Below are 18,115 nucleotides of genomic sequence, written 5' to 3'. Positions count from 1 at the left end.
TCGTAGTATCACTGAAGGATATGGTTATTAATATAAATTATATACAAAATATATTATGTATAATATATTATATATTATATATATATATATCCAAAGAGTATATTATATATATTATATATTATATATATATGTATTTTTTTTTTGGTGAGTATTCTTAGTTTTCTTTTTGCATTTTTCAGGAATACCATATTGGTCATCATGCTGTGTAATGAATCTGCATCTCTAGAACTTAGCTCAACAATCTAATTGTAGTTATGTATCCTTTGACCAACATCTCCCCTTCTTTCTGTCTCTGTTAACCATCCCAGTATCTAGTAACTCCCCTTCTATTTTCTACTTCTAAGAGGTCAACTCTTACAAGATTCCAAGAGCAAAATCATGGGGAACATGTCTCTTGTGACTGACTTATTCTACTTAACCTCTTGTCCTCCACTTTCTGGATGTAACTTTTAAGATTACAATTAGTCCTGAGCTAATCAGAAGGAGTGTAGCATGTACCAATTAAAATTTTCACTGAGACACAAATTTCTACCCAGTGCTGCTATGAATACATATGGGTGTTAGGCATTTATGTAGTTGGCTGGTTGATGGACTAGCATCTACCTCTCAATTTGGTTTGTGAAAACTAGTCATTGAGGGGTAATAAACTGCAGAAATAGCTGATACCATTGCCAGTTTGTGGCTTAAGGGCATAGAAGTAAATCACAAATGCTAGACCATGCCCACTATGTCCTACTCCCACATCCATGTGTGTCTCACACCTGCACTATACTTCAGTGTCCACACAGTCATTCCCTGAGGGGTGTTGCTACCTCTGACTCTGCCTTAGTTTGCTCAGGCTACCCCCACAAGTATCAGAGATGGTGTGGCTTAAAAATGGAAACTTATTTTCTCACAATTCTGTATGCCAAGAGTCTGAGATCGAGGTACTGGCAGAATGTGTTTCCTCTGAGACCTCTCTCCTTTACTTGTAGATGAGTGCCTTCTGCCTGTGTCTGGCCATGGTCTTTCCTTTGTTTCTATCTCTGTTCTAATGCCCTCTTCCTATAAACGCATTGCTCTATTGCATAAGGACTCACCCTAAGGACCTCATTTTAAAAGCACCATCTCCAAATATGGTCAAATTCTGTGCTATCAGGGATTAGGACTTCAGCATATGAGTTTTGAGTGCACAGTTCAGTCTATAGCACTGTTTTCCTGACTCTGCATTTTTTTTTTTTTTCATATACTTGCCACCTCCTGAAAGAGCACATGGATTGGCTTACCTGCTTAGTGTCGGTTTTCTGCTGATGGAGTAGGAGCTCCCTGAGGCAGGGACAGCCAGTCAAGGTAAGGTTTCATCATGCAGCCCACATCTAGGCTCACAGTGGGCAGGCAAATATTTGTTGAATGAATGGTTTTGGATTGACATGTGTTTTAGTGTAGTGCCACAGGCTTGAACAAACAAGGAAAGTCAGCAAATGCAGGTGTTTGTGAAAGTCATGGGACATATTCCTCAGAACAATCAAGATTTATTTTAAAGCAAAGAACCTACTTTATCCTAAGTAAAGCTAGTATTGGTGATCAAGGTATAAGTTTGCTAATAACATTTCCCAGGGAAGGAATATTTTAATGTACTGTAGGTATATCCTTAATTGCTTGATATTAAGATATTTTAACAATAAAGTCCTAATACTATTAAATGGATACTTAAAAATCCATTGTCCTTACCGGTCCCCTTCTCAAATAAAGAGAAGAAGAATTTAAAAAAAAAAAAAAAAAAAAAAAAAGGAAGGGAGGAGGGTAGAAGGAAGGAAGGAAGGAAGAGAAATACTCTGATAATTCTTTTAAAACATTCAGGTACCATGGTCATCAGTCTACCTTATATCATCAGGTAAAGACTTTCTTTACATACTTTACAAGCTTTTCTTGCATGATCTTTGGCATGTGGGAATTAATTTCATTTCCCTTTTACACTCAGAACTGAAAAACAAAATCAAACCATCATCTAGGAACAGATTTGTCTTTTGTAAATCTGTAGCTTTCCTTTACTTTGCATAAAAATTTTAGAGTGAAAAGACTGCACTTCTATTACTCTTATGGAGAATTTAATTGTGGATATTGACACCTGCCTAGAGGCCTGAAGAATCATAGGGGTGCACTCGACAGACTACAAGTCTGATTTTATCCTAGATTTTCTCTCTGGAAATAGTTCTCAAACTTAAGTGTACATCAGATTTGTGGAGATTGCTGGTCTTTACTCCTAGAGTGTTTAATCTAGTAGATGTCAAGTTAGGCCCAAGAGTTTTCATTTCCAATATCTCCCTAGCTTGTGCTTTCTGGGGATCTTACTTTAAGATCTTCTGCCCTGAGAAATTGTGGTGTGATGGTAGGTGGCTCTTATGAAATTCTTCCAAGGCTAAGGCAATTCTGATCATGGATAGCTAGGTTTGGGTAGAAGGTAGATCACAATTATACCAAGCCTCACATTTTGTACCGTCACATTTTGGAGGGCTTCTGCTTTAGAAGGAAGTCCTGGTAGGGTAAGCTACTCCTACAGCTGACTTCAAGGGAGAAAGAGAGGGCTAGATAGATGTTTAATCTACAAATAATTCATCCTAACTAATTTTTCATAGGATGAATACCTTCCTTATAGCTATTTGCAAAATATGTCAAATAGTACTTGATTATTCATAAGAATTAGAATGCTACAGAAGTATTTGAAGTAAGAGAACAGGATTCTTTTTCATCCCCATCTGATATAAATTTATCTTTTGGATGTCCATCTGGGTTATTTTGTTCTTGTTTCTTTTGCAAAGTTTGAACATTCATGGCCATTTTCCAAACTGTGGAAAAATAAAACCCAACTCTGGTAAACTAATTTGTTTTCTTCAGAAAACAAGTCACTGAGGGCAGGTGCTGATGCTGCAGTGATGTGCTGGGGATCATGGCCTCATTGCTCAAATGTAGGTTGAACAGCACATTCACCAGGGAAATAGTGATCCAGGGCTGTCAGGGCCAGGGAGAGACTCAAACAATGCAATCATATGGCCTTATTATTATGGTTTGAGTATCAGATGTCCCCTGAAAGCTCTGGTGTTATGATAAAAGGTGAGATGATAAGATTAGGATTATCTACCTAATAAGTGGATTAATCTGTTTGATGAATTAATAATTTAAATGAATTACTGGGTAGTAGCAGTAAGCAGGTAGGGCATGGCTCTAGGAAGTGGGTTTATGTATTTTGTCCCTGGTACCTCTGCCATTAGTTGAGTAGCTTTCCTTCACCCCGACCTTGTACCGTGATATTCTGGGTCCAGAGCATGGAGCCTGCTGACCATGGACTAAACTTCTGAAACTGTGGGCCCCAGATAAACTTTTCTTCTTTTAAGTTGTTATTATCAGGTGTTTTGGTCACAGCAATAAAAATCTGACAAACACAGTTAGTCTTGTAAACACTGAAAACTGTAGATATTTTTGTTATTTATATATATATATATATTTTTTTTTTTTTTACAAAGCTTTCTCTCCACTTCCCCTAAGTTGCAGAAACTTCAGGTCCCATCTGGGTAAAATTCTGTTCCCTCCTAAATGAATCTGGAGGGAAAAAAAATTGAAGGGGAAAAATTACTTCTCTCTAAATAGTATGCCCGTTTTTGTCATGAAAGCATTCCTTTAATTTTATGAATGAAATGAAACAAAATGCTTTTGTTGGAAGGCATTTTACTCTGTTGTAATTTATCTTTAATAGATCTAGTTAGTATCTATTGAGAGATCAACTTAATGAAGAGATTTGTGTCTCTTAGCTTTTAACTTAATAATTCAAGGCTACTAGTGAATTCACAGATCAAAGATTTAAGCCTTAATTGGTCACTTGCCTTTACATTTTAAAGGTTGATTAATCACTTGAGGGTGGTTATATTGTTGCTGTTAATATAAATTTTATGACTTTTTTCTTTGATATTTGTTTAAATGCACATTTTGAGGCAGTCCTCCTTTGCCCCAAGTCTGTCTGGCCTCCCATTGATATTGGTTCCAATACGAACTAATAGATCATTAACTACTCTGAGCCTCAGTCTCATCTGTAAGCACAGAGGCAGGGAAGGGTACTTTCTTTCCAATACCTACTAATAAATATATGAATTTGTGTATTAAATCCCATGTCTGGCAAGTGCTGGGGTCTTCTTTAAGATACTTTAAGATACTGCTTAAAGTGATAGAATAGAACATTTAGATGCTATTCAGAATTTTTTTTATTTTGATAAATCAGGTCAAATATGCCCCTCTCCACAACTGTTTGCTGAATTAGGATATGTGCATGCATATTTTGTATTGTTTTGAATATTTGAGCAACCACACCCAGATATAAGCAATTGAATAGCTAATGAGGCAAATCTCAAAATAATGCCTCTGTCAATAATTCAGACCATAACATACCACTAATGCTAAAAACTAAAATACTGGTTTTCTGAGTAAAGTAGAGACTTTATAGTTGACCTGAAAATCACATAGCTAAATTGCTTAGTCTGGTTGTCATGTCTGGTTGACACAGATTATCATTCAATTCTTTGGAGTGTGGGGATTGATATGTGTTCCAAATATGGGTATAAAGAATTTTATCAATGCGGTATACACTTTAGGCTTTCTGAGAAAGATAAAAGAATGTGTTTTCTGCCTTCAATGAAGCTAAGTGTGGCCACGTGGCAAACTTCTAGGCAAGGAGAAGAAAGTAGAAATGATGTATGCAACTCCCCAAAGGACTTTCAAAGCAGGGATTGGGGACACTGTATTCTTCTTGTCCCTTTTCCACTCTTTAAAATGAATACATCATGACTAAAAGTAGAGCAGCCATCTTGGGCAATGAGGTGACTTTTAGAAAGGAAGTCATGTGGAGCCATGCATGATGGTGCACATCTGCAATTCTAGTTACTTGGGAGGCTGAGGCAGGAGAATTGCAAATTTCAGGCCAGGGTTCGGGCGGGGGCAACTTAGTGATATCCTGTCTCAAAATAAAATAAAAGCAGCTAGGATGTTGCTGGGTGGTAGAGTGCTTGCCTGGCATGTGTCCTGGTTCAATCCCCAGTGATGTAAAATGGAGGGAAAAAAAAGAAAGTCCTGTGAAAGAAAAGTAAATGATAGGAGGAAGAGTGCAAGTTCTTATGAACTTTGTGGAACAGGACAATTAATGCCTTCTTGATATATTTTGAATGGGAAAACTAAGACTAATTTATTATTTTCATTACTGTTATTTGCAATTATTGTTATGCACATTATGAACCAGTCTTACCATACTGAATTTGGAGGTTAAGCATGGACATGGGCTTACAGGAACTTCCTTACCAGCATTAAAACAAAACAAAACAAAACAAATAACTACTCCTTCCTTGAATATGTGCATTTCCTTTTAACTTTAATGTTTCTTTGTTTAGAATATAGACAAATGGTTACAAGGACAGATAAATTCTCCATTTTTTTTTTTGCCTTAGTATTAGTATTTTTAGACCAAGAGGTTTATATGATTACTGGAATACATGCAAGAGCAATATATAAAAATACTTAGACGCATAAGGGAAAAAGTTACAAAGTTTTTAAGAAAAATTTCACCCTATAGGCCTTTAAGACATGATCAGATCATGAGGATTCCACCATGAGGAGGGGGTTAGTGTTGTTATCGTGGGAGTAGGTTACTGTATGTGGGTTTCTAAGGAAAAAGATGAGTTTTGCCCAACTTTCTCTCTGTGTCTCACATGTGCTTACTTGTCCTGTCAATATTTTATGACATATTAAGAAGGCCCTCACCAGATGCTGGCATCATGCTCCTGGATGTCCCAGACTCAAGAACCATGAGCCAATTAAATTACTATTGTTTATAAATTTTTTTCACCCTATCACTGTTGTACTTATAACCCTGTGCATTTTTGCCAGTCTTCACAAATCTTCTGTGATAGGAGAGAATAAAGAACAAATCAATATAAAAATCATAGCAAAAATCTTTTTAGAATGCAGTGTAGACACAGCTTCTGAGAGTTGTTTATGCAAGATTACCAGTGGAGATATTTTCCCCTCACTTAAAAGAAGATAGTAATTTTGTCTCGAGAGAACAGAGCTTCTACAACCATCAGTACAAGCAAAATTCCCTGTCTTGCTTATTTGGACCTTGTTTTTCTTTTGATCAGATCATGCAAATTTAAACATCAACTTAGTGAGGGCAGCACCAGGTACTGATATATTAGTGTAAAAAGAAGCCAATATTAGGTAGATAATATTAAAAGAATGAGAAAAGAAATTATGGACTAGAAGAATATGTTTTCAAAAGACCCATCTGATAAAGTTTGTTATTCAAAACACGCAAAAATACCTTAAAACTCAACAATAAGAAAACAACCCAGTTTAAAGAAATGAACCAAAGGTCTTAACAGACACCTCACTAAACAAGATATACAGATAGCTAATAAGCATATATTATCAGGCAGTTGCATTTTAAAACCTGACACCACTACACATATAATGGAATCGTTAAAATCCATAGCACTGACAACACCAAGTGCCAGTCAGGAGGTGGAGCATCAGGAGATCTTTCTTATTCATTGCTATTGGGGATATGAAAAGTTGCAGCCACTTGGAAGACAGTTGGGCAATTTCTTCAAAATGAAACATCCTCACATTCAGTAGGTGAATGGATAAATTGTGGTACATCCAGACAATGGAATAGTATTCGGTCCCCAAAAGAAATGAGCTGTCACCCATGAAAAGACACAGAGGAAACTTAAATTCATATCACTAAGTGAAGCAATCTGAAATGGACTACACATTGTATGATTCCAACTATACAACGTTGTGTAACTATGTGAAGCTCTGGGGACAGTAAAAAGATCAGTGGTTGCCAGGGATTGGGGATGTGTAGAGGGACAAATAATTGGAGTGGAGAATGTTTAGGATAGTGAAAATGCTCTGTATGATACTATAATGGCATATACTTGCCACCGTACATTTGTCAAAACCCATAGGATGCACCAATAGCGAGCCCTCATGTGAGTCCACCCTCTGTGCTTTCAGTGATTATGATACATCACAGAGGTTCATCTGTTGAACCAACATTTGATTCTGTGAGGAACATGGATCATGGGGTAGCTATGCATGTGAATGGGAGACCGCACATGGGAGATCTCGGCACCTTCTTTTATATTTTGCTTCAAAAGTAGTCATTCTCTTGCATAGGCTAAATGTATATGCAGCCATGATATAATTTTTACAGATACACATAGAATGGAAATGTGATTTGATGGAGCCTAAAAAAAGTAATATGAAATGAAATAAAGAAAATCAAACTCCTAATCAAGTTATGATCCTGGATTTTTTCATTCAGTCAAACTTATTGTAGAGATAATGTAAGCAGGAAGATGAAGGAAACAAAAACAAAATAAAACCCAACAAAAAAGAGAGAAAAAAAGAAAGTCAGTTAAGTGGAATTTAAGTTGTCAGGCTACAGTGTAGAACTCCATTACCATATCTTTTTTTCTTTCTTTTTTTTTTAATAGTATTCTCTGAAAAGCACTAGATGTAATAAAGTCAATTTAAAATTTGTTCTACCAATCTTTTGCATCTGTAATTTTCCCATTAAACGTAAATGCCCATGAGGCAAGCTATTTGCATTACATTGCATTTGCAGTCTTTAAAACAAACTATAAATCCCCTCCTTGTTTCATGTGATTGATGCTGTGTGTATAAATACCACCATAAACCTCAAAGGGGGCTAACAGTGACAGTAAATTAAAGTTTTCAAGTCTGGCAGCATCTCAGCACTCCAGCCCTTGATCTTAAGCAGCGTTGTTAACCCCCGCCTTATTGCCCTCCTGAACCTATTTTTTTTTCTTCTTTCCCGCACTGCCCCCCATTCTGATTTCCTTGGGAAACACCTTCCTAGCCATGCAAGTCACACCAGGGCAGGGATAGGCAGTTAATTAAATTGAAGCAGCAACTGCTTGCTGGAGAGCTAAAGGCCCTGACTTGTAGCCCTCCACTATTTGAGATCAAGAATCTTGGGGCCCCTTCCCCTCTGTAAACAATGGGCAGCCACAGAGATACTGATTAACTGGTCCAAACCCCTTGATTGGCTGCTTTCATGGCAATTGTCTTCTTCTCAGTGGCCTTCCATCAGCGGTAGGAGGGGACAGGAGTAGCTGGTGGAGAAGAGATGCAGGGGCAAAGGAAGAAAGAGATTCTAGCCATAGTTTTCAATTTTCAGTTGTTAAATAACCTCTCCACCTTTATTATTTTAATCTCCATTTTTACACTACATAAAGGATAAAATTAATTTGTTTTAAACTTAGAGCAGGGCAAAGAGAACTCTTTACCAACATAGGAGGGCTTCCTTGGGACATAACAAAGCTAATGGATCTCTGGCACTTCAGAGGACCCTGTAGTCTTTGTAATTAATTGATGGGTACAGCTGGTAAATTCTTTCATGTCTCTACCTTACTGTAGTGGGACTGGATTTGGAGAGAACTCAAAACAGTGATCATGAAGAAGTCATAAACATCGACTCATTGACTCTATCTGCCTCCCTTCTCAGTGGGAAGTGATTCTTCTCCGAACATGCCACTGTAAATTCCTCGACTGACCTCACGTGATTACTGCCAAAAAATTGCGCTAAGGCTAATTGATTCAGGGTGCACTGGGGTTTCTCACAGTTGTCTCCAATGCTTTCCATAATTTTTTTTATTTTCCCCCAGAATAAAAGGAAAATAATTGTAAGATCCCACATCAATTTGCTTCTAGCTGTATGTTTCATATATGACTTCAAAATAGGAATGTAAATTAACAGAACCTCACAGCTCATATATGCAAAATTCTTGGGGGAATGCAAATCTTCAAGGATGGATAGATTATTCCTCCATAAGGGAAAGGAAAGACACAGAGGAGAAGCATTTGGGAGGGGGGATGGGAAGACAGAGGAAGAGAGGGGAAGGCAATGAGAGAATGAAGCTAATTAATTAATTTAGGCTATTAATCTAGAAGAAATGTCCTTTGACAATCTCAGAATCAGTGGTATATCCCAAGTGAATATTGACAGAGATGCTGAGATATGTTTGGAAAAGAATACTTATATGGTTTTTCATTTCTTCTAGGATCTTAGAATAATCTAGGTGGAAGAATCTGAGAAATAGAGACACCAGGAAGAAAATCTACCCAAGACAGATGTCTCAAGAATTATTTTGTCCCTTTCTTCTAAAGGACAAAGCTGCACAAGAGTGGAACCTGCTCCTTCCACTGGCCAGATTTTTCTTCAATGGCACCAGAATCTCAGGTAACTCGTGGCAATCTATGAATCTACAAATAGTGCTTCTGCTTTTGTAAGTCTTCTGTGTCTAAGTTGGAGCCAAACTGCAAACTCATGATGACATGCTTAAAGATACAAAATTTATTAATTTCAAAAGACCCTTTGAACCCATGTAAAACTAAGTAAAGAAATGCCGGGGAAGCAGAAATAAATAGCTATTTCTTGAGTCTCCTTTATAAATCTGTCACCCTGTTTGGAGACTTCACATTTTATCAACCTTTACAACAATCCCACAGGCAAACTCATTTTTCTTTGTCAATAAAATGGGGAAACTAAACTCTGAAAAACTTGTCTGAGGTTCCTCCCCTCCACCCCACAAATAAGTGGCAAAGTTTTCTTTGGTTAACATTTTTTTTTTTCCTTCAAAATATCTAACGGAAGTTGTTTAGAAATACGAAATGTGAAATCCTTAAGGATCTTAAGGACATAAACACAGGCACCGGAATCTAGAGAACACCCAACCCAGCTGTTTTTGAAGCTATTTATACAAGAGTTTGAAGACTGACATGAAGTACTGGCCATCGTGACATTGCTTCATGTTTCCTTTGTAGGAAATAAATAGACTAAGGAACCCAAATGATGTATGAATGTGTGTGTATGTGTGTGTGTGCGTATGTGCGTGCATGCACATGTGTGTGCACATGCTTTGGGGATAAGAGACTAAGCAACAGAATGTGGTTAGAATGGAAAGCTAAGAGAAAGCCAAGTTTTGGATTTCGTGGAATTTGGAGGGAAAGTTGAAAGCAGTATCTTAAAACACGAGAAATTTATTTTCAAGATTATATGACAATACTTTACAAAAATAGCCATTACCTGCTCCATGCCAACCTCTCCCTAATTTAAAGGTCCCCAACAGAAATATCTCACCAAGACTCTCCATTTGTGTACTCTTCTTCTTTTTATTCACATTCTCAACTCCTAAATCAAAACTTAAGCATCTTGCATCCTCTCTCCTTGAGGGGATGAGTTAAAGCTAGATAATATGCTAAACTAGTTCCCATTCTAGTGATTTGAGGAAATAACCCTTTCAAATATGTGTCAACTTAACCAGGAGAGTTAATACTTTCAATCAAAGCAAAGACTAATGGTGGAAGTTACCTCCTCTGTATTTAACTGCTTTCTTAGTACAATTTAAAAATTATTAGCAAAAAATTTAAAATTACTAGCAAAGTAGGGGTATGATCTTGAAGTAAGTAGGAGCACTGTCCTGTTGGGAAGGTCCAGGCACATCTGTTCATTGCTATGAGGCCTCTTGCTTCCTGGGAAGTGCAGACATATGAATTGTGAGTGTGAATGTTGGATGAGTTGTTGGTGATTTTAAGTTTAGTCTTAGGCACCAGGAATGTAGGTTTTAATGTCCATTGAATCAGCAGTATGCTGTGATGACTGCTTACCTTCCTCTAATGCAAACACAAAAAAGGTGATCATCTTTAAGAAAAATACAAAGTTAAGTAAGATATATAATTCTTACTCATAAAGAAAGTATAGTCTTCTGTTTCTATTGCACATAGAATGAAATGTAATATGTGCATCAGACCTAGTACAAAATGTGATATGAACTCTGACATAAGAGTAATGGTGTGGACCAAAGGCTTCAGAAGACCATATCCCTTCTTCTTAAAGGGCACCAAAGAATGGAAGATTTGATCCTTGCTTTCAGATATTTTTTTATCTTTTTAAGGGATTCTTGATATAGAAGTTAGAATAAAATGCAGAAACAAAGGAAAATATAGCCAACAACTGTAAATATGATGGCAGTGGTTGAATTATAACTCTGAGGGGAATTCTTAGTGAATGCAGCCAATGTTCTACAATGTAATTGTTAGGAAATTGAAGAGGAAATCCAGGTTATTAATTTTAGCCAACATTAATTTTTTTTTTTTTATTCTGGGTATCGAACCTAGGAGTGCTTTACCCCTGAGCTACATCCCCAACCCTTTTTATTTATTTATTTTTTATTTTGAGACAGGGTCTCACTAAATTGCTTAGGGCTTTGCTAAGTTGCTGAGACTGAGACTGGTCACAAACTTGCAATTCTCCTACTTCAACCTCCAGACTGCGGGATTACAGGCATGCACCACTGAACCCAGCTAATTCTAATTTTTTTTTTCTTAAATACTACAGGTTCTTGTTGAACCTACCATGTATCAAATTGTGGAGGATCCATGAAATAGATTAGGGGCCAGGGCGGAGAAGAGGGCAATTGAAAATGCTATACAGAAGGGAGTTTTTGTCCAGAGTCTCAGGCAAAGAACAGACATGGACTGGAGTTCATGAGGAGAAGATGTCCTGGGAAAACTATCAGGATATAAAGGAGCAAAGGGTTTCCTTTGTGTTGACTTGACTGAAAAGGTGGTTCCTGACAGAATAGAGATATGAGGGGGTATGGGGGATGGGGACTGTTCGAATTTGAAGCCAGAGATTCACAATGCTCATACTGACGACTCAGCTGAGTGGACCAGGTGGAAATCGTCACAAAAGGGAAGAGAGAGTGTACTTGATCTAATGGGACAGACATGAAAACCACACCTTTTGTTTATAGATGGGAATGAAGGTCTATTGTTGCCAGATCTGACTTTTCAAAGAAAACTTAAAATCTAAATTTTTATTTGAAAAAATCTTGATTTTTAAATGTTTAAATGCCACTAGTTCAAATATCAGATCCTTTTGTATAAATAATTATAAATAAGGAGAAGGAAACAGTATGTTCCAAACTTTCTCTGACATTGGCAGCTCTAGTTTGATTAATCTGGTTTTATCTGGATTTATTTGGGTTTGCAGTTTGAAGCAATGGTGAAAATCCTTGTTGCTATTGTGCAAAAATAAATAAAACTTCCCAGTTTTCCACTTTGAAAGATCTATGAAGTTATTTAATTGATTACATCTTTAAACTTCTTATTGAGGGAGACAGGTTACATATTGGAAATGTAAACTTTGAAAAGTTGTACACAAAATGAATTTGCAATTTTGATTCTACAATGGTTCTAAATTTTTTGCATTTATTTTTGCAGTTGTGAATCTATGTATGAGTTGTACTTACTTACATGTATTCGGCTTTTTAAAATTATCCTTATTATATTATGGGTGGTAAAACAACTACCTCTGATTTATTTTTTCCTTTTATGCAAAACCAGGAAAATTTTGCTAATAAAATTACAATTAAATTTGAATTGTTATATATCATATAATCAACCCCTGCTGATGATGCAGTCTCTTTTACAGAGAATATCACAGCTGAAGCTGAAACAGAAATAGACTTGCAGTGGATTCTGTTCACTGGCAGGATATTGCAGGACTGAATTCAGTTTCATTTCCTCTGAGCATCTGTGCTCTTAGACTTCTGGGTTCTGCAAGTACAGCCTCTCCACTGACCAATGCCAATGTCAGGCACATCCTCCATTGATATTATAAAAACTCACATCGTTGTCTGGCCATTAGTGATTTTTCACAAATTGTTAGGAATTAACTGGTGAAGCTAGAGGAAGAGAATTTATATACTGCTACCTGGCTATCCAGGGTGGCAGTGATGATCATAATGATGGCTCGCTGCATTAAGATGTGTGTCACCAAGTACCCATTTCAACCCAAACAGATTGCAAATATTTCCCTACCCTAAAATCATCCTATTAATTTGGAAATGCTTAGATCTAAATTCAGCATAGGAATCTACCAATCCTACCAATTAGAATAAGCCACCTTGTCCTACTAAAACTGCCACAGTGTTGCTTGGTTTAAGATATAATGATAATTTAACTTCAAAATAACCTTGTCATTGTAAAAAGAATTAAAATTATAACTCTTGCACAATCTTGGTGGGCTGCTTTCTATAGACTGTGGAGTGCTGAATTTCAAGCAATATTCCTCTGTTGCCCCATATCCCCAGGTCCTGGATAAAAATGAAATGTGCATTTCATAAGAAGATCCTAGTGAGCAGTAATAAGAAAAAGCATTCAATCATAGTCAATTGGCTAAAGCTGCGGGGACAGGTTCAAGCCACCATCTTCTTTTATAAGAACATGAATAAAAAAATTAAATGAAAATATTTCTCAACCTCCCATCAGATCCAGTTGGCTAGAGAAATAGTTGGAGTTGTGCCTTTAGTAATAGAAAGATAATTTTGAATGGTTAATTTTAAATTAATGGAAGCATCATCAATCACCTCAGGTATAATAAAAAAATTCTAGTCAATGTAATATGTATTCTTTTAAGCATGACCTGAGGTCATATCAAAATATATACCTGATGTCATTGCTTCATCACTCCTTCATCAAAAAAAAGGTAAAATAAGTATATTTTTTCTATTAAATTTATGAAAAATCTGGCAACATTGGGTCTTCACAGTTTCAGGACTTCTATCTTCAGAGTTATTAATAAAATTGAAAACAGCTTAAGGGATGTTTTGACTTTTAAAAAATCAAGAAAAATATTTAATGTATCCCTGTAAGTTTGTTAGACAATGCTTGCATTTTTTTGTTGGAAATTATTTTGTTAACTAATAATTATGTCATGCTTGATGCAAATAATTTATGTTCTCCTCAGACAATGAACTGTCTCCAGAGGGGGCAAAATTAGTTTCATATTGGCATGTTTCATCTGTAAAAAAGCAGAATATTTCCCAGAGATCTGAAATTGAGGAAATAAAACCTAAACTTCCCCGGTAGACATGTTTTTGTACAAATCTAGAGCAAAGCTTTCTTTTCCTTTTACCTACCAGGAAACCTTCACTGAAGTAAATATCACAGCATATTATGCTGCTCTGAAACAGCTGGAAACTTTTTCATTCATTCCAATTCCCGGCATAAGGAATTTCACTCTAAGTTCATTATAAGTAGGTGCCACTGACTACACTGGAAAAAAATTCAATGGCATCAGGCAAATCCAACATTAAAAAAACATGCTTAAAATAATAGTTGTTTAGAGAGACCTCAACAGATCCCAGTGCTCCGGAACCTTCTCCTGGGTTGTGAACAATCAAAGATTTATTTGAGCTCTCTGCTCACTGGGAAATGAAGACCCAGAAGCTCATTATCATGTCTATTAAAAAGCAGAAACTGGGGTACATCTAAGAAAAGATGTATTACTTTTTAAACCGCACTGCAAACTGCAGACCAATAGGGACTTGAACTATATAAAAATACTCTCAGTAGTGGGGGAGGGGGGTGGAGAGAAGGTGGGAGTGGAGATTCACTCTCCCAAACAGCAGGAAAATACCATGCCTCTGAGTTCCATTGTTGTTATGACTTTGGAAAGGTGGCTCTATCAGCTTCTCTTGAACCAGGATTTCTGAAGTTGCACTTATAGTTTGGACTGGAGACAAGATGTGATCACTCGAAGAACTTAGGGGACCATCTCTAGGAGAGGTGAGGGAGGTTTGATGAGCAATGACCAGTTAAATTCTAGTTAACTCTAATTATAAAATTTAACCTTTTGTAATTAGATTAATTTGTCAGTAGGCAATATACTCATAAAGTATACCAGAGCCAAATTTGTGCCACGTTATTATAAGATAAAAATCACTATTGTGGCATGACTCATTTCTTAAGAGTAGATCTATAACCAATTTCTGCAAAGGTAGAACAAAGTTGAACTTAGCTATAAAGTTGGAAGAGCTCTTCATAGCTCAAAAAATATGCCCAGTAAGCAAATTCTCTCTCAATTAAAAGCTTTCCAAACTCAGGGTTTAATGAAACGTTAATTAAAGTCAATGGAAAAGTCGTGTTCAGAGAAAAATTTAGAGGTACTCAAAAGTATCCTTTTTTTCCCTCCTGATCCATCCAAGCATATTGACTCTTTCTTGTGCTTTCAAGTATTTTATTATGTTTTTTGCACAGGAAAACACAACACAGAATAACGTGTTGCACTTCTGTAGCAATTCCTACTACCACCCTGTGATAAGCAGTGCCTGCTCTCTCATAAAAAGGGTGAAAGATTTTACTACACTGCTTCTAGGTAATCAAAAGCCTGAGGGGGAAAAAAGAAAACCCTTGCACAAATCATATGCTGTACAAAATCTAAATAAGAAAATATAATTTTATATTTCAACCTCTGTTAGGAAATCTGTGAATGGGATCAATCTGAGCAAAATGGAAGATCAATGTCAATCAGGCTTATTTCTTAATGGTGAAAATAAAATCTTTCAAAGAGTTCCAAGTCCGAGTAACAGAGAATCTGTTATCCTTGAAAATATGTTAATAAGTCTGCAAAATATTGTGTTTTAGTATTGGCTAAAGGGCAAATAGCTATCAGCAGCATTGTCTGTGTCTTGGGTGAAATAGTATCCATATGTCTATGCAGAAACAAGGCTGCCAGTGCACTTTGAGTTGCAAAAGAAATACTTTGGCATTTTCTACTTCTATTTAGTGCACAAAGGGAAGTTCTGGAAAATAGATATTCCAAGGGAATCTAGATTGTATTTATATTCTACTTTTTTTGTAATCTAAGAATCTTAGTGGCAGATTTTGTCCTTTGACTAACAGCAATTCACAGGAAAAAGAAATGATGATCATATTATGGAAATTAATTATAATATGCTGTGATTTGTGTAGTGTGTGCTTGTGTGTGTGTGTGTGTGTGTGTGTGTGTGATCTACCTAAGACCAGGTCAACAATTTTTTTTCCTATCACTAGAGCCAGACCTCATCACCTGTTGCAATAGAAAAGAAACAAAGCCAAGCATTGGGATCAGGGCACAATAATGCATGTTGACAATAAATTATCAAAACAATAATCATGTTTAGCCATCCCTTTGTGTAAAACTGTTATTATGATTCCAGTGCCAGCTGTCTGAAACTTTAATTTAAGTGCTTGCTTGAGGCAAGACATTTGGAATGCTAGTTTAGAATGTTTTATAGCTCAAGCAATATGTTTTACTAACCTCAAATACTGTGATGATGGTTTAAATGGTGACTATAATTTGTACGTGGGGGGCTCCAGGGTGAGTTCTGCTTTTCCTGAGAACTGTCTGCTGCATATCAAAAATTCAGGCATTTCCCAGCTATCTGGTACATTCTATCCTAAGGGAACCTTGGAGCTGCATCACCTGCCTGCAGGTGAGTGCTGCAGGTGGTTTACTTCTGGGAATTTACTTCAAGTTTCTTGCAAATAGAAGATTTCTATGAAACAGAAAGGCCATAGGATAGTGCTAGGTGGGCCAGTAAATATTCTGTTGTTTTACAACCAACTATTCTCTTTACCCCAGATTTTGGGCGAGAAGACAAAACCAAATCCTACTTGATCATCATGAACACATATATATTTTGACCTCATAAAGCATTAGCATTTTGTTGGCATTTAATATAATGATTAAATTCTCTTTCAAACACAGTAGGTTCCAAAATATAAACCTTCTCAAATAATTTTTGCAATTGTTCTTATCATACATAAATGTGAGTTAATGAAGTTTAGAAAGAGGTAGGCAATTTGAGATTAGTTACAATTTATTGCTTTACATTGGGATATTATTAAGGTAGTATAATTGTGGAAATACCTATGAAATTAATACTAAAAGCATTATTTATGCCAATTTAGCATTTGCAAGGTGCCTTATATTCATTATCTTATTATCATAACAGCATCCTTGTCGTGATCAATCTAATCTTAACAGTTGAGGAATCAGAAATTAAGAGAGATTATATGATCAACTAGGCCACTTATCTCCAGACAAAAGCATCTGGAACTGCACAATATAATTCAAAGCTTTTTGCATTTCTTTTTTCATCCACTGAGGCATCAAAAATATTAAGAATTCTTCAGTGGACTTTGTCTTCCATTTTTAGATGCAAGAATAATCAATGAATGTATGTTCCTGGGGGGAAAAATATTTCAAATGGAGCCCTATACTATCTAATAATTGTGCTGAGGATGGGTAGGTACTTAATAAATCTTGGGTACAACTTGGTACTTAAAATCCAAATCACATTTTATCTTTCTCCTATCTAGAAACCATTTAAGTTCTAGAAATGTCTCCTGACATTCTGCAAAATTAAATCTACTGGTGGAAACAGGTGGGAAAACATACCAACCATAATGCAAACATCCACTAAATACATGCTTCTCTGGCAACAGTCTTTGTGAAACTGACTGACTCAGACAAAAGCAATTACCCCATAAATTATCCTAATATAAGAACTGCACATATGTGCATTGGTCACATGTCTGACCAGATGCACTTATGGAAATAATGTATATAAGTCACCTCTCAGCACAGTGCCTGGCACGGAAGACACTTTGTAAGTATTAGATTTATGAATCAGTATCAATACAGTTCATTTTATTAGAACTGGTGAGGTTTATCTCTTAAAAGAGCTTCAGAAGAAATGTACAACTCCTTACTCTCTCCCCAAAGTTTTGGTGTTATAACTTTGGATGCTTACATATGAATTTATAGTAGCCTGCATTTGAAATTACTACTCTGAGACAAAAAAAAAAAAAAGCCCTACTTAATTAGTATCTACAATACAACTTTCCAATTAATTTGTTTTTTAGGGAGATAAAGGTACCATTTATGTACTATATGTGATATTTACTTTAATGATTGTGTGAAAATGTTATTTTTTAAGACACAAGGCAGAAGGGAAACATAAAAGTACTATAACCATTACCTATCTGTTTAGAATGAATGAGTTGAGCTGGAGAAGAGCTGATCAATAGACACTCAAAGCAGAGAATATTTATTCAGAAGGTCAGGCTAGGAGTGCCCAATTTTTGTGTCCTTGAACTTCAGCATGCACTGATGTCTGTGATGATAGAACTGGACTAAAATGAATTCAACTCAGCTGTTTACTCCACCAGTGGACAG

This window comes from Sciurus carolinensis, chromosome 2 (genome assembly GCF_902686445.1).
Source record: "Sciurus carolinensis chromosome 2, mSciCar1.2, whole genome shotgun sequence".
NCBI classification, from domain to species: Eukaryota; Metazoa; Chordata; class Mammalia; order Rodentia; family Sciuridae; genus Sciurus; species Sciurus carolinensis.
This window is presented reverse-complemented; position numbering follows the sequence as displayed.